At 44.7% G+C, this 24343-nt stretch overlaps 1 protein-coding gene across 2 annotated transcripts in view; it reads left to right on the forward strand.

The window, feature by feature from the left end:
• Positions 1–4419: 4419 nt before the first annotated feature.
• Positions 4420–24343, forward strand: part of nrip1b (nuclear receptor interacting protein 1b) — a 32568-nt gene continuing 12644 nt past the window's right edge. The window contains exons 1-2 of one of the 2 annotated variants that reach the window (XM_028421071.1): positions 4420–4723; positions 8819–8900. The gene's annotated coding sequence lies outside the window, so the exon portion shown is untranslated. The remainder of the gene's footprint in view (positions 4724–8818; positions 8901–24343) is intronic. The other variant, XM_028421070.1, reaches the window with a different exon arrangement.

Below are 24343 nucleotides of genomic sequence, written 5' to 3' on the forward strand. Positions count from 1 at the left end.
CACTGTCTGTGTGGTAAAAATGCTATGCTAACACTGCTTTATTTACAATTTGTAAATGTGCTAGCACTTCTTGTTTCCCTTCTTGAATACTGCCACCTGCTGGTAAGGTGAGCTACGTCCTCCCATGCAGGGCTTGCTAGCTACCTGTCGGCGGTAGTTTATGTGGTGCGTTCAAGTGCAACCAACACAGGCAGCATAGGGCAACACCAATGTTGCATTGAAGACAGTGTTCCTGGACCTTTAAACGTTATAATAGCTGAGATATGATTACCTTATAAGGAAAATGTAATTAGCATAACACAGAAGCAGTATTTTATATTTTGTTATAGCACCATATTCATGCTATGGCACTGCAGGCTGAGCTATAAAGTTTTACAATTTGCTTTATGTCCTTTGTTGAACTAATTGAAGTACAATTCAAACATGCCTGTCTGTGTGTGTGTGTGTCTGTGTGTGTGTGTGGGCAGCTTTTGCTGCGTCATGTTTTTTGTAGAGCCTTCCCTGCAGCTGTATACGTGGGGAATGTCACAACCATCTCACACACAGTCCAGTTCAAAGGTTTCAGTATGGTGTGACTTCCAGAGGGCCCTCCCACCCAGCAGCTCGCACCTGCCTCCTCCTCCTCCTCCTCTTCCTCCTCGTCCTCCTCCCCAAGAGGGCCTTAGTTCACTACAAACCTAAGAGAGATACTACAGCTGGAAATTGGGGAGTATAGGTCAAAGGTTGAGGGTTAATGTCTGCTGACACTCCGCCTCCCTCCTTCTGAGACAATCAGGCGTCTGAATCTAAACTCACCTTTGTTTGTACTGCTGGGCCAGAAGAACTCCACTGCAGAGCTGACCTTTGCCCACGCATTCATATGTTTTCCATCATTTTCTTTTCTTTACCTTGAAATATTCAGTATGATACAGCGTGAGCTGATAGGAAACCAATTCAAAAAAAAAAAGGTCTGAGGGGTCGGATTACTTTATTCCTGAATAGATGAACCAATCAAATCTGCATATCCCACCCAAAGATGTGAGTGATAACATGCCCCAGTAACCACTGGGTGAACCCGTGCTGACACAAAAGGTGAATCAGCTGAGTGATGCAAGGGAAAATAATGAAGAATTTATACATTTTTAACTTTTCAGTGTCCCTCCTGAAATATAAATTTGAGTTTGACTCCCCCACATCTGCATGATTGTTTCCATTAAATCCTAATCCTGCACTTAATAGGACACTGTGTTAACAAGATGGTAAAAATCAACTTTGTAAAACAGCAAAGTCCATTTTCTAATGTCTTTACAACACTTGTTAACCTTCTTTTCTTCTTTTTCGCACCCATTGTCACCAGCCACAGCTGCAACCAGCCAGAAAAACATCTGTAACCAGCCGTCCCCATACATAAATAACATCATGACAAAATGTTTTCAGAAAGACCGCAGACTTTTTTTCTTTTCTTTCTCTTCAGTCACTCACAATCTGTCCCCGCACTCCAGGTCAAAGGACACAGTTTCGTGAACCACATTTCTGTGAAAAGCACCACGGGGCAAAGTTCAATGTGTTCTGGTTGGGGAGGGAGGGAATGAAAGGGAGGATATTGTATCTCCATTTATGTGGCATTCAGGGTCAGAGTTCAAAGATGAAAGGTCACGTTAGTTCAAAGGTGACAAGGTGAGATACCGTCCAAATTGCTGAGTCGGGTCTGCTCTTATATGTGTTATTGGTGGCTGATGTTAAAAATATATGTAAACAATCAGACGACAATAATAAAGCAGCAGCAGCATCAACTTTTTATGAACAGCACTTTGGTGAGGACTTTGATCAGACTTTTAACTGCTGTCGCACTCAAAATGCAAATCGTAGGTAACACCTATTGTGAACAACAGCCTTGTAAAAGAGAAGTATCCAATTTACCTGACTGACATGTTGAGTGCCGCCTCTGTTTATATTACTGGCAATGAACTGAATTACTGTTTAAACACCGCGCTGGGGTTACAGCAGGTTAGAAGGCACAGTATCCAACTGGCTGAATACAAGTGGCCAATAACACAGCATGATGTGATAACACAGCACAGGGAGGAGGAGGAGGAGGAGGAGGAAGAGGAGGAGGAGCTATACCCCCACTCATACACAAACTCTCTCTTTCACACACACACATACATCCACAGATACACTACCCCCCACCCTGCATTTGAAAAGGGGAAATGGAGACAGGGATGTGTGGAAGTAGGTTATGTTGTTGTGTTCTTATTCACCAGAACATTGATGTTCCCCAGGTCCTCAGAGACATTTTGTTCAAGGCCATGTTGAGATGACAGACTGCGGGCCAGCGGACCTGATAGCACAGATTAGCACAAGACGGCGAGAAGAAGAAAAAAAAAAAATAAGACGCTAAATTCAGTGTGAGTTTACGCCACTCAGAAACTTTTACACCAGCACATCTGCTGAGTGTGAATGACAACCCGCTTCACACCTGGGAAGCTGCCTCTGTGCCACGTTCAAGGGCACCTGGATGCCGTTTATGTTGTTCATTTTCTGCACTTGGTCACTGCGTGCTCAGGCAGGTAGTAAATCCACAGCACTGTGGCAGATATATTCTTTAAAGTCTCATATTTTGGAGCTCATCCAAGAAGCGGCCTAATGATTTGTTTAGAGATGCTGACAAAAAGGTTGGTTGGGGCACTTCACACTTAATTCCTCATTTAAATGAAAGGCCATTTTATTAACCTGCTTTTCTTTGAAGTGAGATAGATTCAGGAATTATTGTGTGGTCTCCATTAAGGTTTTTGACTTCAGCCTGCCCATTCATTTGTAATGGACTGCTCATTATTAAACAAAAACAGGAGGGAATATGTGCACAGGCCCTAACTGTGGTGTAATAAATAATATAAATCCCACTGCTGGGTTTATTTTAACCTTTATTCCAGATATAAAAAAGAGAGTTAAAGATTTCCCTCCATTACAGGTTAATGTTACACTGAAGCAGATCCTAAAATACAGAAGCCTTGAAGCAGCACTTCTACTGAGAACTCTGAGAATTACAGATTCATTCTTTAGTCTTTAGTCCTTAGTGTTCCAACAAACACATAATATTCCCATCATGCAACTTTGTAATTATTTCATTAAAACTTAATGTATGTATTTGTGTCTAAGGCAAATAGAGCTAAGGCCATGTTTCAAGCGGTTTCCCCCTGGGATTAATAGAGTATTTCTGATTCTGATTCCATGCTGCCATGTTGATGACAACAGAAATGATCACGATGCCACAAATATTAAACAACAACGATAACAAACAAACAGAATTGCAGGTGCTCATCCAGCCACTTAGAGACATGGAGGAGGAAAAATAATAGTTTATAAAGCACAAATAGATGCTTCAGCTCTGTTGTTTACAACCCTCTCAGCGGCACATTTATTTATACTAACACTACTATTCTACACTACTTTGAGTTATATATAAGTTTTTTATATATATATATCATATTTTTACTATCTTTTCCAATACTGTGTGCTATTTTTCTGCCGTTGTAACACTGTAAATTAATAAAGTATTATTTCATTTTTGCACATTAGCTGTAGTTTGTAAAAGACCCTTAATAAACAATAACAATATAATCTGACCTGTCCCTGAGCCTTACCTCAAAACTGTAGGCAGCAGCTACATTTTGTCAGTATACAGTACATATGTTAAGACTGTTACCGGTCAGAGAACTGACAGTTGTTGTGGTCTGCTATGGTGCTATTTCCCATTTCTGGGACGGTGCATGTTAATTCACAACATGGATTTAAAGTTATTTTTTTCTAAGCTTAAATAAAAACTGGTAATTTGTCAGACCTGTGATCAATATATGTGGTTACACATCATAAAACAGTAAATATGTCCTTCTGTAACACTTCTCTGAGTTACCATTATTTTCAATTCAATAAGCTTAAACTTTTGTCAACACAGGCACCAACAGAGCTTAATCACCTCTGCTAAAAGAACATCTGCTGCCTACTATTTCATAGCAACTTAAATGTGCTAAACAAATATGTAAGCGCTGGCACTTAAGGAATTAGGGGAAGGCCTCCGGTAGGCAAATGATGGCTCACGGGACCAATTTGTAACCAAATCTAAACTTAAGATTTGCATTTATTAGTTTGCATCTCATACGTTTTATTGTTTGTATTTATTATTTGTTTTGATTCACAAATATTTTTTTGCCATCATACACGTTCACCAATAAATGCCAATAAATATGACTTTATAACTGAGACAGTAATAACATGTCAGCGATTTGACGTCATTATTTGTCACTAACATCCGATACAGTACAACAGAGTTTGTATTCTTCATGTGGATGTGGTGTGGGCAGCAGTGGGTGAAGGCTTGTTCCTTTAAGGGTGGTGTCAGCAGCAGAGCAGAGGAGGCGGGGGAGGAGGAGGAGGAGGAGTGTGGCTGTCTCCGCTCACTTCTCCACAGCGAGGGGACTCCGAGAATAAACAATTCCCACAGACTACACGCTCCACACCTCAGCTCGCTCTCAGTCGCAGCACAAAAAAAGAAATCCGTAAAGAAAGACAAAAAATCGAGGCTTTTTTTTGGACTAAAAATTTCGATTCTTTTTTTTTTTTTAAAGGCTGCCTCGCCATTTCTGTTTCCTGCCAAAAGTGTCGCGACCGTTTTCATTGGATTTGCCTGCTCCTGTCGAATAATAACGATGCGCCTCTCCGGCTGACTGTGGGGTGGACAACGCAGGTAAGAGGTGCTTTTAGATGGACGCGCTGTCATATGTGGATGATTATGATCATCAATGGTATGTGTGTGTGGAGGGGTAAAATACACGGTTTATCGTTACATTAGTGGTGGTATGCTGTTTATGTGTCGAGGATGTGGGCTCGGCTGTTCGTGCGGCGGGCACAGGCGCATATGGATGTAGCGCTGAAAACGCTGCATAAAGAAGAAGTGGAGAATAAACCTGGCTGTGCGCGGCGCCTCGTTTAACCCACGGCCGTGCTAACCTTATGACAGGACCGCAACACATAGGTGCTGGTGTCAATTCCGTCTAATACACGCGGGCGGTGTTTTAAGGCTGCTGTCAGGATATTCATGTAAACGACAGCGCACGGTGCCATCGGAGCTGCACTGCTACAGTCAATGTAGTTCATCACATCGGGTCAAAACAGTGTGCACAGCCTCGGAGTAGTTTCTAGCACCACCAATGGGAGAGACGCTTTACAGTAAATTGCACTTGGAAGGGTATGAGGCCTGAATTTGAATTTGAATCATACATAAGCGTGTCCAATTGCATTGACAGTGGCATAATAACCCCCCCCCCCCCCCCCCCCCCGTGCATGTACAGTAAATACACTGCAAGTGAAAGTTGTTACAAAGCACTGTTGCTACAACAAGTTTAACACGATCACTATCAATGGTAATAGACAAGCCCTGATGTTGGATTCATGTTGTGCCAAAAAACCACCGGAGAAAAACAAAAATAAGCAGAAACCGCTGCTCTTCCTCTCAGAGGGGGGTCTTACTAAGTTCAGACCAAAGCACAGTTGGTTGAGGTTGGTCTGTTGCAGCCTGTCACATCAGCCTGTCATCAGGACAGATATGTTGTGATAGATTTCAAAGACTTTTGGATGTATTTCCAGTGACTGCCAGTGAGGCGTTTTTCTTTTTCTTTGAATGGCTTTTGTGTAGGTGAAATGTCCTATTGCTTCATTGGACTTTGGATCAGTGTGGAGGCAAAAGGTCAGGGGCTGAAGTCTCTCACCCCCCCCCCCCCCCCCCTTTTTTTCCAGTTAGAGTAAAGAGGGCAAAGTACATCTTCAGTCCAGGTTCTAAAAGGTGTTTGGATGTTATAATTTGAGGGTTCTGCCTACTTTAACTTAGACTAAGGATCTGAAGTGATGTAGAGAAAAGTCAAACTTCTTTAAAGCCTTCTAAATACTGTCTGTGTCTGGGGGTCTGCCTTTTAGCCTCTCCTTTGTTGAAACATTTAAGCTGCTTAATTATTTGACCTGAACTTACACAAGATGTTCAAGGTAGTTCAGCTTGTCCTCTGTTGCCATAGATAACTAAAACCTCCACATTTATAGTCCCAACTTTTTGAAGTTAAAGTATGTTTTTTTTTCATGTCTGAGTGGTGTGGCCTGTGTGCTGTAACTCAAAGGATCCTCTTAAGTTCGATTTAGTTTGATTTGACTGAGCCATCTGCTATTATCCAGGGAGCTGCTGTTGAATGATGTGCAGTAGCCTGCAACAGAAGCAGAGGACATTCAAATGGCCAAATGCAAATGATGTGAAGGGCTGCCGAACAGTCACAAGACCGGACTCTGCACTCTTCTCTCTTGTCCACAGGCTGCTTTTCATTACAGCAAATCTTATCTGCCATCAAAACACCGCCGCCGCCGCTCCTGCTGCTACTGCTGTATGAAAGTGGCATGTTTTGATGTGTGTGTGTGTGTGTGTGTGTGTGTGTGCCTGCAGGTGTAAATTGTCTGATGACACGCACACACATCACTTTGTGACTTTGTTTTCTCCTTTAAATAATTTGATGGTGTGTCTTTCATACTGGATGATGCCATGGATGAAAAAAGGAGGAGCGTCTGCCCGGGCACTTACCTCTCCTAACAGCCTCTCTAACTGCTACCACTGTGCCAGCTCAAACCCCTCTGTTTGTAAATCTGTCACTCATTTTAGCATGAGACAAATTGAGGGTGGCATCCTGCTCTTTGATTGCTGAGATGTTCTGCAAAGGGGATGAACAAAAAAAAACTAATGTGCAATCCACCAGAACAAGTGTCATGCATTTACTGCAGAGTTTTTGATTTATTATAGACCTGGGCGATGCCCAGCACTTGTGTTTGTTGGCCACCGAACATTGTTCAAGGGCACTTTGACAGTAGATGTTTAGGAGCAGGAGTGCATTTCTCATCTTCATCCCGCTGAGGACTCAGAACCTCTGGGCCAGATCTCATTTCTCTAATTGTTTGGTGTGAAGCATGTATTCAGCCAAATTTATTTTATTGTTCCATTTATTGTTTGTTTATTCAGTCCACACTCTACTAATAACAATGGTCCATACTAGCACTGCTGTTATTGGACAGAGATTTACACCGGGCAGTAAATTTACAGTGAGATTGGAACATTTATCTCAAATTAACAAGACAAGAGTCAGGGTTGTACTTCAAATGATCACTTTTCCCCACTCTTATCTCTCAGACGGCACTATCACAGGGCCAAATTGTATAAAAATTGGACAAACACAAGCATGTTGACATGTCAAGGCTTGAGTGATTACACAGACGGATGCAGCAATGAATTTAAATCGAATCCAGAACCTGAAATTATCCAGTCAGAATGAATCTGTAGCGTATTTGATTCCGTTTATTCTGCACCTATAGAATGAAAACAAGGCGCTAAACTACAGAAGGGATTGTTGCTCTCTGAAATGGGATCCCTGTGTGGACAGCTTTCCTGCTTTGTGCTGCGTAGAAGATAGTGCTACAGTGAGGGGCTCTCAGTCATAACAGCACTATCTCCTCCTGTTAGTGCTTCTGTCATGAACAGAACGCAACCAACGTCAACGGGACTCATTTTGATGACATGGCAGGAACTGCTAAATGCTGCTTTACAGCCATTGCTCCTGAGATGCAGGCTGGAAGAAAGATTGGACTCCTCTGCAGCCCCCCCCACAACACCACCACCACCCCATCCCCATCCCCGAGCTCATCTGTTGAATGGCTCCCACCTCCCCTCCCTTCACCCTCACCTCCAACTCCCCGCCCCCTCTCGCCTTCGCGCTTTACCTTGGCCTTGGTGCAATGACAGGCCCTTCAATTATCTCCACCGATTGATCGCTGCTGATTGCGATTGCTGTGAATTATTTAGACTTTGCAGAAATTGCTCGCTAAATGGGAAGGAGGCCCCTGAAAGAGCCAGATATTGCAGGTCAAATAAATTACACGTTGCCCGCGTGAAGCATGCACGCCCCCCCCCCCCTTTTTTTTTTTAAACACAACAGCTGCGGAAGCCTAACTGTGCCGATCAATGAACAGCATCAAGCTAGCTTGTACTGTGGTAACAGAGCTGCACCGAATCTCCACTGTCCCTGTCCTCTGATACGTTAAGTAAAGACTGAGGAGATGTAGCGTGGAGCAGCAGACCTCTTGGGTGATGTGAGAGGAGCTGACTCTTTTCCTGGCCGGGCTGGTGTGGTCACAGCAGTGAAGAGGAGAGTGGAGTGGAACTGACTCCCTCCCTCTCCCTCTCCCTCTCTCTCTGCTTCCCTTGCTCCTATAGCAGAGCTGCTGCCCCCGGGCTGTAGAGGTGCAGTAGGAAGGTTTTCTCCACTATTGTGGCGAGCGTGCAGTCAGGATGCTGCAGTCAGACGATGGGGGGGGGGGGACGACAATCTCTTGCTTTGCCACAAGCAGGCCAATGTCACAGGCATGACGGAGTGGGCGGGCGGCGAGGGGAATGAGGACAGACGCTCGGAGATAGGATGCCCAGCCTGCCTCCTGCATGTGATAGAGAACGTCTGTCTGGTTTTCTCTCTGGATGTATGTGATTATGTCTGTGATATTATAGCCGTTGATCCCCTGTGCATCATAGCAAACGTGGATTCACATGAGCCTGCGTCACATCTCACTCAAAGCAAACAGCTTCTGACAGGCATCAGACAAGGCTGCAGCACCTTGTGTACTAAATGCTATTTATGCTGCCTGCAAATGTATTATGGCAAAGGTCTCCAGAACGGTCTAAGAACCCTAAGGGTTGAAGGCTAGAACAGTGGGTCACAAAGTCCAAAGACTTGTTATTCAACTGTGTCTTATTTTAAACCAGGTTATGTGGCAGGAGTGCAGGGGAGAAGCTGGGGCTAAGTGAAAATGCCACTCATTCCTGAAGAGTCCCTGGCCTCGTCAAGGTTAGTGGCTTGTCTTTGTAAGTTGAGGGATTGATGCATGAGCCTGTCTGGCGCTGAATTCAAAGTCCAAGGCTGTCACAGGCAGCGGCTCTCTCTCTCTCTCTCTCTCTCTCCACCCTCCCTCCCTCCTGCCCACACTCTCTTTTTGCAGGCTATCACAGGGCCCCGTCCTTCCCAACTTCTTAGCAGCCCGTCCTTTTGGGAACCTTGAGCAGCCCAGGCAAGGACACAGCGTCTGGTGCAGTAAGCCTGTGCAGAGGGGGAGGCTTTACGTAACGTTCTGCTTTAAACATGGGTGTATGACTTCCCTGACACGGAGCAGTGCGGTGCAGAGCTGCACAGCTCACAGCACATGTCCCCTCGGCCGCCCCCCCGCCCCACCCCACCCCACCCTCTCCTCATCCTGTGAGGAGGGGGAGGCAAGAGAGATCCCTGCAACTTAATTATATCTTTCTCTTTTAAAAGCTTTTGTTTGAAATTAAATTTTCCCAGGCAATTAACTAAAGAGGAGTTTTCAGAATTTATGAATGAATGATGGATATATTGCACAGGATGACAGCGGAGGGAGGGTGGAGGAGAGGAACGCATATGCACTGTATCCTTACAGGTCTCTGATATGTAGCCTTGCTGTGAAAAAGGTGAAGTTTGGCATCAATAAACAAACACCTCTCATAGAGTTAGCCTGGCTGTACAGGATGGGTGGAAAAACGAAATGGGATTTGCTGACTTCCTCATACATTCACATCTTATAGAAGCTGAATGATGTTACGTGCCGCAGACCCCAAATCCTCTTTTGGCTTGAACTGTAATTGTGTAACTTTTTGGCTTCTAGTGATGAGCTGAATTGTTGCCGGGCAACAAGGGACCTGTGCGGGTGGCCGTGGAGCGTGGAAGCTATGCGAGTTCAGATAGATGTGCAGCGCATTATCTGGGTTTCTAAAAGAGGAATGTGACAGAATCTCCCTTGAAATGCCTCTCTTATGTTGCATGTTTTTCCAAGGTAGATATTTGTCATTAATCCAGAATAATATTCCATTAGAGACGCATAAAGACCGGGCTTCTAATGGCTCTGACATTATGCAGCTTCTCTTCACTCCATTTTAAATTTGTCAATGAATACGTAAATGACTCATTGCACCCTCAATAAATATCTTTTAGCAGAACACACTTAAATAAGTGGCACATCTCTAAATGAAAAATAAATGCACTCCCACACCACAAAAGGAAGCTGTGAGGACATTTGGCATAACCTCGTTCTCTTGAATTTCTGAAACATGCTGTCCTTTTGTGAACCTCCAGCCCACTTGTAAATCCATTAGTGAGGTGCCGTTATTCACTATAGCCCTCACTGCAGCCGGGTAAACAGACTGAGAGAGGCTGCGGTTCAGAAGTACAGCTTTCTCATAACTGTGTTAGAAGGCTCCCATTTGAGCAGAGATGGAGAGCACTGGGCTGATGACTTGAGGCAGCCATATGACCTATTACTTAGGGAGAATGGACTGGTGACCAGGAGATTGCTGGCTCATACTCCGCTCACCCTCTGCCCTTGAGCGAAGGTAATTAACCTGGATTCCTCCAGTAAATATCCAGCTGCAGAAATGGAAAGAGATGTGCAAGAGTGATAATCGTGTAAGTGACTTTGAATAAAAGTGTCCACTAAGCAGGAAGATTAATACAGCTAAAAGAATCATAAGTTGTGTTTTGAAGTTATCAAGGACTGCTGAACATGTAGAGGAGTCACCCCCCCCCCTCTCTATTTATGCACCCTTCCACACACACACACATTTAGAGACTTCTCTCTTTTCCTTTGGCATTAAGGCTAGAGCGTGACCTTGACCTGATTGCTGAGGAGGTTTTTTAAGTAACTCTCCAGAAGGAGATCCAATCATGTGACACCCTTCACCCGGCCTCACCCCCTCTATCCTCTCTCTCTCTCTCTCTCTCTCCCGACCTTGTATGTCTGTGAGGGCGAGGGGGTGGGGAGGAGTTGGAGAGGCACGCCGCGGGCCTGCATGTAGCTGCATGGGCTGTCATTCAATTGGGTAATCGCTCCAAGGTCAAACGGGGTCGAGGTCACGTCAGACTCAGCAGATCTCTGCCCTGAATTTTTAGAATGGCCGAACACAAGAGTCCACACCACACCCGGGCCTTGGACGCGGTGACGAACCGAGCAGGGTTTAGTCATCTTCTCAATTCTCAATCACTGATACTAGCATATGTCAGGGAAAGGTCGTTTCATGTCCAGAGTGATTCATGTCCTGAGTGAGCTGGCTGCTAGGATTTGTGTTATTGCAGTTGCCTTCACTCACTGCCCGCAGCTGCACCGCTGTTTAAAACCACGCTGGCTACTGTCTCTGCTTCAGAGTATTTTTATGCTAGTATGTTAACATTCTTGCCCTCTGGATATGTTTACCATATGGCTGTGTAAATCAGGATCGCAGCCCACTTTGTTAAAACTGCATTAGTAAACCCCAGAGTCACTGTTGGAGAATTGGACATTAGGAGAGAGGCAGCGTTTCCCTTCAGTTTCTTTCAGGCTAATTGGAACCGGATGGTTTTATCCTTTCTTTAAATCCTTGATCTAATGACAAAATGCAAGATTTATTCAAATGATATTCTGCAAAAAAAATAAAAGGACAGATTTGGGGAAATTTTATGAAACTGTGAATCTGTGGACTTGTTTGCCTCTGCTACCCCCAGATATAAACATAATACTGTAGCATCTATATGAGGACTCATTTCCCATATTGTTTTCACAGAAATTTACTCTTCTTTTTACTCTATGGGGCCAAGTGTCACTAAGTCTCATATATTGTGCTTCTTATCTTACTGTACAGTTATTAAAAAGCAGACACAGCACGCTGTATATTCAGTGATCAGGGGTTAGGTGCCATATAAGTTTGTGTATTGGCTGCTACAGGCCACGGTTTATCAGGATAGGTGCAGTAATGTTGGCATTTTTACAGAGGAGGTGATCCAGATGAAGTAAGGCAGTATTGTGTCATTCATATTTTTTATTTATCTATTAAGTTTGTACAAAGTGCAGTAAAGAGAGGAAAAACATTTATTAAATATTTGGCAGTACCACCAGTTCTCTGTGGTACTTGCCAAACATCTTCTAACCCAATTTCCTACCTATAATGGGCCAGAAATGAATTTTGATGTAGGGCCAAGGGCCAAAATTAAGCATTTGTTTTATTTTAATGATAGATATAGATTATTTTAAAACAGACCAAGCCAGGGCTTTAGTTTCCATGGTACATTTCTATTTTTAAAAATGGTTTTCAAAATAAGAGAAGAGCCACTTTTCAAACTTATGGAAACAAGGGACAAGTTTGGCCCCATATCTGCAGCCTTTGGCCAGATCATCTGATGCAGGACTCGTTGCTCCTTATGTAGCGTAAACAAGTAAACAAATATGAAATGATGAAGCTGCTTGATGAATATCAAAGCCGAGATGAGAAATCTCATCGACATAAACAAATATGGTGACATTCTGTGACTTCACTCGCTGGTTTTCGGTCTTTCCTGTCCAACCTGAGCTTCTAGCTAATCCAAAAATGGGCATGATGTGCAGAGGCAGAGCATACATAGAGCTGAAGTAGGCAGGCAGATAGCATTTAGGCTTTAAGGTTAGCTTGTTTATTTCATTTCATTTATTGATTTACTTTTGTGGCCATTTGAGGAACTGCAGCTTTTGCATTGTCATCATGTTATTGTTGTCAAAAATGAATTTAGAACCATAAATCCCTGATGGTGTTGCTTGTAAGCTGCTTGACAATGTGCTCAAGTTTACTTTTGTTTAGTCAAGTTTTCTTTAACAAATATTCTAATCTGCATCTTTATTTTTTATTGTTAATCACAGATTGTCCCCCAGTGTGTCTCAAACCCTTGATCCTAGCGCGCCCTGCTCCTCCCTGTGGTCCCAACACCTTCTTGATTAAGTGCAGAGAGTTGTCTTGTTAGACTGAACTTAAATGAAGGTGATCACCTGCCAGGATGTGACATTTAAAATCAGACATCAATTGCTGCCCGCCTGGATGCACCTTTAGGTCACACGCACACACATAGGAGAAACCTTTGGCTTGTATAATTTGGTTGTTTTTGTTTTTCAGCCAATCAGAAGTGCTTCTCTTGTGTAACTGTAAGTTTGCAGAACAACACCAAGTGTTGCCAACCCATATGTAATTTTAGTTAAGCCTTGTTTGGGTTACAAAAGGTAGTGGAAGCTACAGTAAAGCTTGTGTAATGTGTGAGATCTCTCTCTCCTTTTTTTTTTTACACACACACCTAGTGTTATCGCAGTGGGGGTGTGTGCTTGTGTAACTGTGTTTACACGTCCTGCTGGCACAAGAGCCAGACGAATGTGGTTTATCCAGGGCCTCTTTCTCTCTAAGCCACCTTCCCTTCCCATTCAGCATTGACCTTGGTGCTTACGAAGAGGCAGGGCTTGACCTACATCTACCCCTTTAACTAGAACTAGAACCTCCACCAACCCCTTACTGAATAAAGCGACCTGACATCCTCTTTTATCGTATTTCCCAGCAGCTATTTCCTTTCTGTTATGGTCAGGTTTGGTGAAATCTCTGCTTTTTTTAATTATTTTTATTTGCGAGAGAAAAGTGGAACAGTGGACTTCATGGCTCATCTCTGAGGCACCAACATGCCTGTGTGCTCTAGGTCACCATTAGCACGCAGGGGCTTAGCACGGAGGTGGTGAGAGTTTAGTGGCAGGTCACCCCCTCCTCTGCTTTTTAAAGTGTCAAACTGTGGCTGATGCAAATGAGTACACACACACAACAACACATGTAGTCGCCAGCATCTGGTAGGGCTGATATTCCTGACACTGAGGTGTTAGCATACGGCGGGCTATGTGCCTGACTATCAGCCTATTTGTAAAAGATTTGTGTAACCAAATTTCCAACAATTTGCTTGCACGAGTCATGCCGTGGTTTTTAAAAGATCTAAGATGTAAGATCTCTGTATAGTGGCTTACTGCTGCAGTAAAATAAAAGAGGAAGCACGCTGTTGTCGAATTGTTCAGGTCAGTAAGTTTCTTTTAAGGTTTTTAAAAGGTAATAATTAAATGTCAGTCTCACTTCTGCAAATATAGCACCTGAACTGAGGCTAAACAAAGGTTGCTAAGCAACACTGAGGTACCACTGAGTGATGATTTTTGGCATGTGCATTAATATTTAAATTAGCAGTCAAAGGTGTGCGTTGAAAAGGTGTTTCACAATAGAAGCAGCACTGATATAAAGGAAGAGGGGGGGGTGTCTGTTTTCTAAATGAATGAAACTCTCAGCTGTTGTCAGAGGAACGTGCCCTATGGAGGAGAGATGTGCCTAATGTATGGAGGGATTAAAAAAGCAATGCCTGAGTGAGCGCAGCTTTAATGAGGAGAAGGGGTTGCATGAGAGGGCCTTGCGTGATCTCAGGATATATCATGAGCTGTCCTAACCAACATTCAACGGGGGGGTGGTGGGGTAGGCAGTGTCATGCTACCAGGCATTAGGGTAGCTCCTGGCTCAGTTTGCACAGAAATCCCACCACCATCCTCCCCTCTCCCTCTCAGCCAGGAAAGGCACATCATTTCTGGATGACATGTCGTGGGTGTTAAAGTGAGTGCAAAAAGCAGTGTGTACATCTGTGTTTAAATCGGGCACAGGATACCATTTAGATGTTGGGACCTGTAGATGGTGTGTGTACGAGGGCGGGTTTATGCCAAACATACAACACACCAGCTGATAAGGGTTGCCTCTACTACACTACAGGAACGAGAGGAGCCATCGCAGAGACATATCTTTTTTAACTACTCCTCTTCCTCCTTTGTTTCTCTATGACTGTCTCCCTCGATCATGCTCTGCAGAACTCCTTGCACGATCTTAGGGAGGGGAAAGAAGAAGAAGAAAAAAAAAAAGGAAGAAAAGTGGGTCAGGGCGACCTATTTTTTTTTCCCACAGTTCACGGAGGCAGAGGGTGGCGGTGTTATCGTCAGTTAGACGAGGAGCAGGGCCTGATGGGGAGGCAGGGCCTTGTCGCGAGACGCAGCCACTCAGAACTGGGTCAGCGGCAGAGGCTACGTCTTGTAAACGGCTTGTCATACCGGGGAGAAAAGCTGCAAATGAACCATAGATTATACGCCCCAAGCTGAGCACTGAGGTCTCTCCTCACTCCACAGCCACACACATCCAAAAAAAAAAAAAACACACATAGTACAAGCCTCACAGGACTCTCTGAAGCACTGCCACCTCCTATAAGTTCCTCTCTTCCCCTCTCATTCTCCAGTAATAGCGTTTGATTACTGCAGTCAGACCTGACAGGCTCACAGGCTCTTTTAAGTAACAGATCTATTCACATTTCTCTGTCTCTGACATACGGGTTGCTGTTTTCTAAATATAGCCCTGCTTTCTCCCAGATTTGCTTCACTTTATTCAGGTCAGGTTATTTACTGTGCCAAGTTCAACTGTGGTTTAGAGATGAGCAATACACATGCTTATTCAGCTGCAATGACCCCTTTGCATGTTATCTGTGTCAGAGCTGTGCTTGTAATCTGAACATTTAAATTGATCCTGTTTTTTTGACTCATTCAGAGGAATCCCTGGGACCAGGCTGATCACTGACTTTTGCCAAATTGCCCCCAAGCTGCCAAGAAAGTGTTTATCACATTCACCATATATATATATATATATATATATATATATAATTTTTTGATATATATATAGATATATATATATATATATAATTTTTTGATATTGATTCCGTGCCGTCGCTCGTGGTTCCTCTTCCCACTGTGTCTCAGACAGACAAAGCGGGATAAACACCGGGTTTGATCTCCTCCTCGCAAGTAATTGCTGCGGCTGCTGCACTGTACTGAGACCTTTAGAACTGGAAATCGGGGCTTATTCTGGCATCGGGGTCCGCTTATGGAGCAGTGCAATTTTCAAGGCACTGGAGCTCACTCATATTTCACTATGTGGAACAAATCTGCCCGTAATGAATCTCTCAGGACACAGTGGTGTCTCCACAACCTAGTCTACTTTTTGGCTCTATAGCTTTTAATATTTCAGCATCTCCCTGATATAAAAAATAAACTAGATTTATTTTTTTTAAGGGAGCAAATAAACACAAGGAGGAGTGCTTCCTGGCTAATCATATTAGTTTCACTATGTGTAAAAACAGCCTTATTAGCCGAGGTGTCACACTAACAAACATAACATAATATCCTGAGGTGGGGCTAAACATGGCGGGGGATCGGATTAGCGGCAAGACTCCGTGTAAGTCCGCACACCCAGCTCTCATCGGTGCCACAGCTCGCGAGCCCTGCCACTGCTGGGCAGCAGACCTGTCTAATGTTATTCTTAGCCTCAGAACTTCATGTCTCAGTGCGAAAGCCCCTTAACACTAATTGAGGAGACTGCTCATGGCTCATGTCGCTCAACAACAGCCTCTAAGGGGGCGTACGCGTGTTGCCGTCTGTCTGTGTATTTGTGCGTATGTGTGTGTGTGAAGGTGAGACATGCTGAGCTGTAAACCAGTCAGAACCAGTATTTGGCCACTCCGGCCAGTGTTTTGTGTCTGTGTATGTGTGTGTGTGTGTGTTTTTTTTAGTGATAGAGAGCCACCACAGTGCCTTTAGCAGATGGTTTCCAGCAGGCCTGCGTATGACATGTGATAACATTACAGTTTTGAAAGGTCAGGCATGAAGAGAAGCAGCAGGGGAGCTCGGCAGGAGGGGCAGTACACTATTTTACAGTGTACGTTCAAACCTTTTTTATATTGAACACATTGCTTCTAACGGGGCAATGCAAATATTTACTGTATTACTTGAACCTTGGTGGCTTCGGTCCCAGTCGTAGGGAGGGTGCCACAATATTTGCCTGCTGATAAAACCATTCTTTGTGCTTTGTACAGTAGGCTATGCTCAGCTCACAAGCAATGGTAGACTTTGACAGATTTTGTCAAAACACTGACTCTGTTGCCACTCCCCTCTCTTGAGTCAGAGAATCTTGATTGGCCAGTCGTTCGGCGCTTGGAACAGAGGCCGGGGTGTTTGTTTTGAAGCTACAGGTCAGCGTGTGCGGCCAGAGCGAAGAGGAAAACAGTCTGGAATTTCCTTGAACGTAAACAACACCTCTGGAGTGGACGGCCAACTTATCACACAGGTGTATTCCATGAAGCAACCCCACCACCACTACCCCACCCTTTCCAAACCCCCCTTTCCTGAAATGGCACGGGGCTTGTGCATGAAGGAGCAGGGGGGAGGAGGAGGAGGAGGAGGAGGAGGTTTAAAAATAAATCCACGCAGGCCAGTCAGACATTTTGAAATTCTGTTTCTATCTCAGTCTGATAGAGAGGTTAAAGATACAGCATCCTGATAAATCTCTTCCCACCAGGGGGAACAGATAAGGAGTGGCGTAGATTGAATAAAAGAGCTGAGGAGAAGGGGTTGGGGGGATAGGTGTGCATGTGGGAGGAGGAGGAGGAGGAGGAGGAGGAGGAGGAGGGCTGAGATGTCTATCAGGCAGCGTGAAGGGTTTTTTTTTTTTTTTTTTTTTGTCTTGCAGATCCAGTTCAAGGGCGCCCGCAGGCGAGGCAGCTCTCGCTCTTGCCGTGCCAACGCTGCTGCTCAAGGTCATATGAGCCAGCCCTGTGACATTAAAGAGGAACAGGAAAGGGGAACGGGGAGAGAAGGGGAGAGAAGGGGGGGGGCACAAAACCATCAACCACAGACATGCAGACACACAATCGCATGTGAATGGAGTTGGGAGGGAAAAGTAGCCTTTGAGTCTTTCCTGTGACTTTCTGCACCGACGTCTGGGTCTACAGTGGATTTTGTGAGGGCAAGAGCTTTTTAAGGGCAGTAATGAGAGTGTCTTATTCTCTCTGCACAGAGCCAAGAGATGCTTGGCTAACTGCTTTGTAGTTGCCAGCCACACATACAAGCGACGTTTGTGTGTGTGTGAAAGAGAGAGAGAGGAAGGGGGGTGGAAGAGTCACTGTGATAAACCTCAGGGGAGGGAGGTAGAGAAGAGAAAAAAGGTCTTAAAGTTTTTTAAAGGGACAGTCAACCAATGGCAAGTTGAGGGTGGGAGCTGAAGTTTCACCTTTTTTGACTAATCAGCCTTCACTGCAGAGAACACACACACACACACACACTCTGTACAGTCATACAAGCCTCAGCAGGTGGTTTCAGATAGGAAGTTGTGGTCACAGATCCAGGCATTGTTTTTAACTGCTGCTCTTATGGTAAATCACACTATTTACAGCTATCTGACATTGTCCTACACACACTGTTTGTTCCTGAAGGGCACGTTTGAACATTATAGTGTCAGGGTCATGAAGGATACAGGCTATAATAGTCACAATAGGCTTTCTGACATGTCACATAGGAGGCACGTGTGTTGCTAATAAAAATAAATGGTGGCTGGGTTCCATTTAGCCGCTCTATTTTATTGGAATGATTATCATTGAACTAGCAAAGTGAGCAGTATGCATGAGTGGCTGCTGAATGTCTACAGTCCCTGAACTGATCAACTTAGAAGTGGTCTGTGTTTTGTTGTCATGGTAACTACAGTGTCACCATCACTGAGTATCATCCTTAGAGTGTTGGGTGTACCGTAGCTCATTCGCTTTTTGTTTACACTGTCGTCATGTGTTCCCTGCATGGTCAATCAGGTATCGGCTTGCGGTGCCTGTTACACAGCGTGAGAACAGTGTCTTTGTCCTGCAACACACACACACACACACACACACACGGCTGCTGCTGCGCTAGGTGTCCGACCTCTAACCTGACCTTTGTGTGATAGAATAATGTGGATGATTATTATTTCATACAGCTGCCTAGAGTGTAGTCCCCCTGAATGAGTCCAGTTTCCACAAATTAGAAAGAACCTCCTCATCTATTATTTTACACCAATATACGACTATTGGAACAGAAGTACAAGGTGAAAGTAATGTAGGATGATTTTTTTTTGGACGGAGATAAGGCGGTGTTTTCTGGAACAGAACTAATAGCTTTACTATCATCTAAATTTCCTTGTAGATGTAAAAGTACAGGCAGACATTGTATGAGTCCACAAAGTCAGTCTCCCAGGCCGCTAATGGAGCTGCTTCAGGCTATGCATCAATATGACATCACAGATTACAATCTTTAGAATTTGGGAGCACTTTAGGTACTTTCAGTGCTGGAAGAACGAAGCAAGAACTGGCCGACAAAACACTGAGTCATTATAATAACAGTCACAGAGATGGGTGGAGCCGGCAGTGATACAGGCTGACAGAAATTACTCAAGTATACCCATGGGGACTCGTAGTCTGTGGGGCTTGATAGGAATTTTGTAGTGATGGGAATAATGGATTTCATTGACACGGTGCTGTGTTTACGTTATACAGTAAGCTTAGGTGTTTACAAAATGCAGTGCAATGACACATTTTAGGTCTTTTTACCTCCCAAATAGGTATTTTATGTCTGTCACAATGAAAAGAAATAACTAATCTGCACACTGTTGATTACCAGTAAACAGTGTCGGGCAGGCTTATCGCAATCAGCTGCTTCAGCGTGACTCATAAATGACAGAATAGGTTGATTGGCACTGAATGCAAAGCTACAGCGGGAAGTTTTTGTTCCATTACTTTTTTTTATTTACTTACCTAACTACCTTAAGGTTCAGAGAAAGATCATAGTTTGAGTTAAACAATAAACCCCTTTCAAAAAATGTCAACGCACATTTCACACATTTCCATGTCACCATGGTAACCCCTGACTATAAGACCTTTACACTGCATCCTTCAAAGGCCTCATCGATGGTTGTCCAATCTAAAAGACTTCCTGTTTACCATGACACACTGCTCCTGTTGCCTAGCAACCTGCACCTCATACTAATAAAAGTATTTAAAAGTTTACCCTATTCAACTGTTAATGTTAAGTTTGTTTTCAGACACTGGTGCATTTTATTTTATATTTTCCACTACTATTCTGATCTTAAAAGGATCCAACCATCCCCGACCTGCAGTGAATCTTGGGATATGTTGGGCCGCAAAACCTGGTGCATCCTTCGAGAAAAGAAGGACGCACATGTCAGCGGTCTATGAAGGAGCTTTTGAAATAGGACAACCTTGTTGCGCCACTGTGAGGCAATCCGTTTACAAATCCGTCCTTTGAAGGATGCAGCTCCTGAATTGGGACACATGCACGTATTCACATGACCCTAGATGGGCGCATAGATACGTAAAGAGCTCTTTTCAAGTTCATTAAACAGATCACTACTATTTTTTATTACATATAACATATAACATGTGTCAGCAAAGCCTTTACACGTTAAAATCCTTCACACCCACATGTGTACAAGTAGAAGACAATGCATTTGGATGGATTAACAGTCAGCTGCAGTTTAGCCTAGCCTGAAAGTCGTCCTAGTAAACAGTACAGGCACTCACACAAAACACAGAGAGAATGATAGTGTGGTACTTCAGAAATATCCTCTTCAAGTGATGAATAATAAACTCAGATTGCACCTTTCTGTGAAGAGTCGCTCAGTGTTTATCCACTTTGCATGCGCCAACTATTAAAATGCAACATTTTTCTTCTATGTGAAGTGTAAACGCGTAGGAGTGAGGCTGGTTTACCCCGGACACCTGTAGCTGAGTGAAGCTCTTCCCCTTGGGTAGAAGAACATATGTATCCAGTCTGTATGACACCCTGCCTAAGTCCCTATGAAGCGTACTTTCTACTCAGACAGGATTTACTGGATAAGTGTCCCTCGCACTTGTGACGTAATCCTTTTGAACACTAACCACTCAAAGCTGGATTTGAAGCTCGGGTGAACCCTGATGAACTTTGACATTTAAGGTAGAAAGGAGGAAAGAAAGAGTCTTTGCTCAGCAACTTAAAAGACCGCCGTGACCCATCACACCTGTGCATCACCCAGCTGGCATAGCACCATTTTGACTCTTTCTTTTGATTAAACCACAAAGCATTTAGACTAAACAATCAATAGGTACAGGCTTGAGTCCTGAATCTCTCCGGCATAAATCTTCCTGGTGTCTGGCGTGGAGTCGTCTCTGTATCATTTTTGCTGATTAGTTTTCCCATTACTCAAAACAGATGTGTTCGCTGGTGATGAATGATCCAATTATGGGATATTTGTCACCCATTTGATATCTGCTGCTAGTCTGTGACTGTAAAGAATTTGTGGCGCTACCTCTCAGGTCCACAGTCTGCTTGGGAGATGCATGTTGACCAGGCCTTTGGATTTGTGTAAATGGCCAAGTAGTCTGAGATTTTTTTGGTGTGTGTGTGTGTGTGTGTGTGTGTGTGTGTTTTTTTTTCCTTCCCAGTAGCTCTCAGCCACTTCTTCCCTGATCGTCTCATCAATCTCAAAGTTAGATAAGAGAAGTACTCAACAGAATACTCAGCACTCGTTTCATTTTGAGATAAGAATAGTTGCCTGCTCGTAAAAAATTTCATTCAACTATTCTTTCCTCAAAAGTCTTCTGCCCCTCCTATTGACATGCCTCAGATAGCAGTCATACATGTCTAAACTGAAGTTGACCCCCTCCGACTGCTTCTCACACACACACCAAAACAATACACAGACACTCACAGCTGAAAGGATTCATGTACACCCCCACTGCCCCCTCCTCACCCCTCTGTCTGTGGACAGTAGGCTGATTCTGCAGCCTCCCTCTCTCTCTCTTTCTCTCTGCTGTGTGTGTGTGTGTGCGAGTGTGTGTGTGTGACAGCTGCCTAATTGGGCATTCTCCCCTCGTCGGAGCGCCTGCCTCTCCTCTCTCTCCTCTCTCTCCTCCAGCCTGGGCCGGGGCTGCTGACGAATGGCAGCGGATTACAGATGAGGACACGGTGACCCGCCTGACCTTGCTGCACAGCCACGGGGGAGGGAGAGGAGGAGGAGGAGGAGGAGGAGGGGGAGGGCGATGGGGGAAGAGCGCTAGGGGTGGGGCGGATGGGGTGCTAGGACTGCAGAGAGAGGCGGTGATGGTGGGCATAGGTGCAGGAGTGGAGAGGGGGAGGCGTCAGGTCAGTGGAGGATGAGGTCGCACGAAGGTGGGCAAGTTATTGGGATGAAGGGGGTGTTAGCCAGGTGGCCGGATGCGCAGGCCGCCAGGTGATCGGGCGAATGACGAGAGTGTCACATGACAGAACCCCACCCTCCCTCCCTCCCTCCAAAACCCAGTGTCAGTATGTCAAGGGCATGAGCCCCCGCTGGCAGCCGCCACTGCGGCATTCCCTCCTTTTTTTATTTATATATCTCTCCCCTCTTGTCCCCTCCTCTTCTTCTTCTTCTCCTGTTTTGAGTTTTTTATGTGTTTTATGTGTCTATCAGACAAGCAGCTTCTATATGACTGCTGGCACACACACACACACCTCAGCCGTGATGTGGTTCGGTCAAAAGGAGGCGGCGGGTCCTTGAGTGTGGTGAATTTTAATTTCTGCGCGCACTATAGATATTTCCATGCCCCCCACCTCCCCCCGTCGCCCCCGTCCCCCCGCCCCCCTCCACCTTCCTGCTGTGCGTGTGAGACTGCCAAGGTGAGGTTGTGTCCTCTTGTTAAGAGCGATTAATGGCACTCGTTATGTACATAATGAAATATCCCTGCTGATGCATAGGGTGGCGTTGTCTCTCACACACACTCCTACTGCCTGTATACTGTATATATGTGTGTGTGTGTGTGTGCATAGTGTAACATATACACATGTAACATAACAACAGGATGCTTTGTTACAGCCTCCAGGCAACTCCGGTATGTGTTTGATATGGTGGAGAGACACCCCCCCCCCCTTGTAAGCCGTCTCTCCAAATGAAAAACGAACAAGAATTAAGGCCCTGTCAATTCACAGTCGAGTTTGTTCCTCTTTTTTCACTTTAGATGCGCACAACACTGCAGCTCCCTGCGTGACATGTGTTCTGAGAGATAGAGATGGGTGGCTCACCACCGAGTCCCGTTTTGACTGGCGGAGTAAATTTAGATCTAATCTTCTTGTGTGTGTTCTTTTATAGCCCGAGAATGTTCACCTAACATCAGCTTTTAAGTTGACCTTGTTGTGTTGTTTGCTCGTCTGAGGCTTGTGTGTGTGTGTGTGTATGTGTGCGTTTCTAGGACAAGACGCTGCTGGCTTCCCTATAGGTTTTTATTTTGATCTTGTGTGTGTGTTCACTAACACCATTCAGTGCCTGAGTCAAGCTGTGCAAGCTCTTTTAATCCCACGCCCCGGTGCACGTAGGCTTGATTAGTGGCAGCAGTTATCTGTGCAGAAGACAGCCTGCCCTCCTTTAGCATTTGGTCAGGTCTGGGGCACTAGTGGTGGTGGTGGTGGTGGTGGTGGAGGGGTTGGGTGTCAAGTCATGAGAAAGGTGAACGAAGAAGGAGAAAGGCAAAGGGGGGGGGGCTAGCGGTGGCTAGAACAGTGGGGGAAAGAGGAGGGCTAAAGCCTGATTAGTATTCTAAAGGAGCACTACTGCCAGTAGAGCAAATTGATTACTGCACTTTACCTGTATCAGGCTCCACAGCTAAGGATGACAAGGTACTGGAGCATGATGTGTGTCTGCATTCACTTCCCCAAGCACAGCAAAATAGGTGTGTTAGCATTCCCCTTAGCATGGGGTTTTCTTTTTCTTAGCGCTGGCTAGTGTAGTGAAATAACATGCCTGTTGCAGCTGGGTGCTGGCCCTGTCCATCTCTGCCTGTCTGATTTAATAGTCAATGGCCGACTCAAGGAGGACAGGCTCATTTCCTGCAAGCCTTGGCCCCCGTGCTTGTCTGCATCTCAGCTGACAATTAGCTGCTTTGTCTTGGTTACAGTAAAAGCAGCCTGATCAATTGCAAAGCAGCAGAGAGATTTCTGGGTTCTGGTTTGGTCTGGTCTTCAGGCTTCAGAGCCCTGCTGGGTTTCATTCCAGCTACTCAGTCAGGAGCTGATTGCACCTGGACTGCAATTAATTGCAATTAACCTCTGCTCAGATGGAAAAGCAGCAGTGGTTTGAGTGATGACAACCACGATTGAGACCGTTTCTGCTCGTCTGCCCCTCTGCATTTGTCACCGGGTGACTAAGCCAAACATTTCGGATACTTTTTCAGTCAAATTATAATTCAACACTGATCAGTTCAGCTTGTCAGTCCCAGTTTCCACTGCAGGGATATTTATAGATGGCATGGCCCAAAATCACTGACATAATGTGACCAATGAAAGATGATTAACAATGGACCGATGTTCTTATCATATGTGGGTGTGTTTTTTGTGAAACATACACCTGATGATCACCAAAATTCAGATTATATTTTTTTTTTTAGATACTGTATTAATCCCAGAGGGAAATTCGTTACGGCTGCTGCACAAGCATGTCATACAATGACTAGCAAGGCGCGCCACAGGCTAGGGTGAAGTGTCTTGCCCAAGAACACACAACAGTGACTAGGGAGGA

The sequence above is a fragment of the Parambassis ranga genome, chromosome 14, assembly GCF_900634625.1.
Source record: "Parambassis ranga chromosome 14, fParRan2.1, whole genome shotgun sequence".
In the NCBI taxonomy this organism is placed as follows: Eukaryota; Metazoa; Chordata; class Actinopteri; family Ambassidae; genus Parambassis; species Parambassis ranga.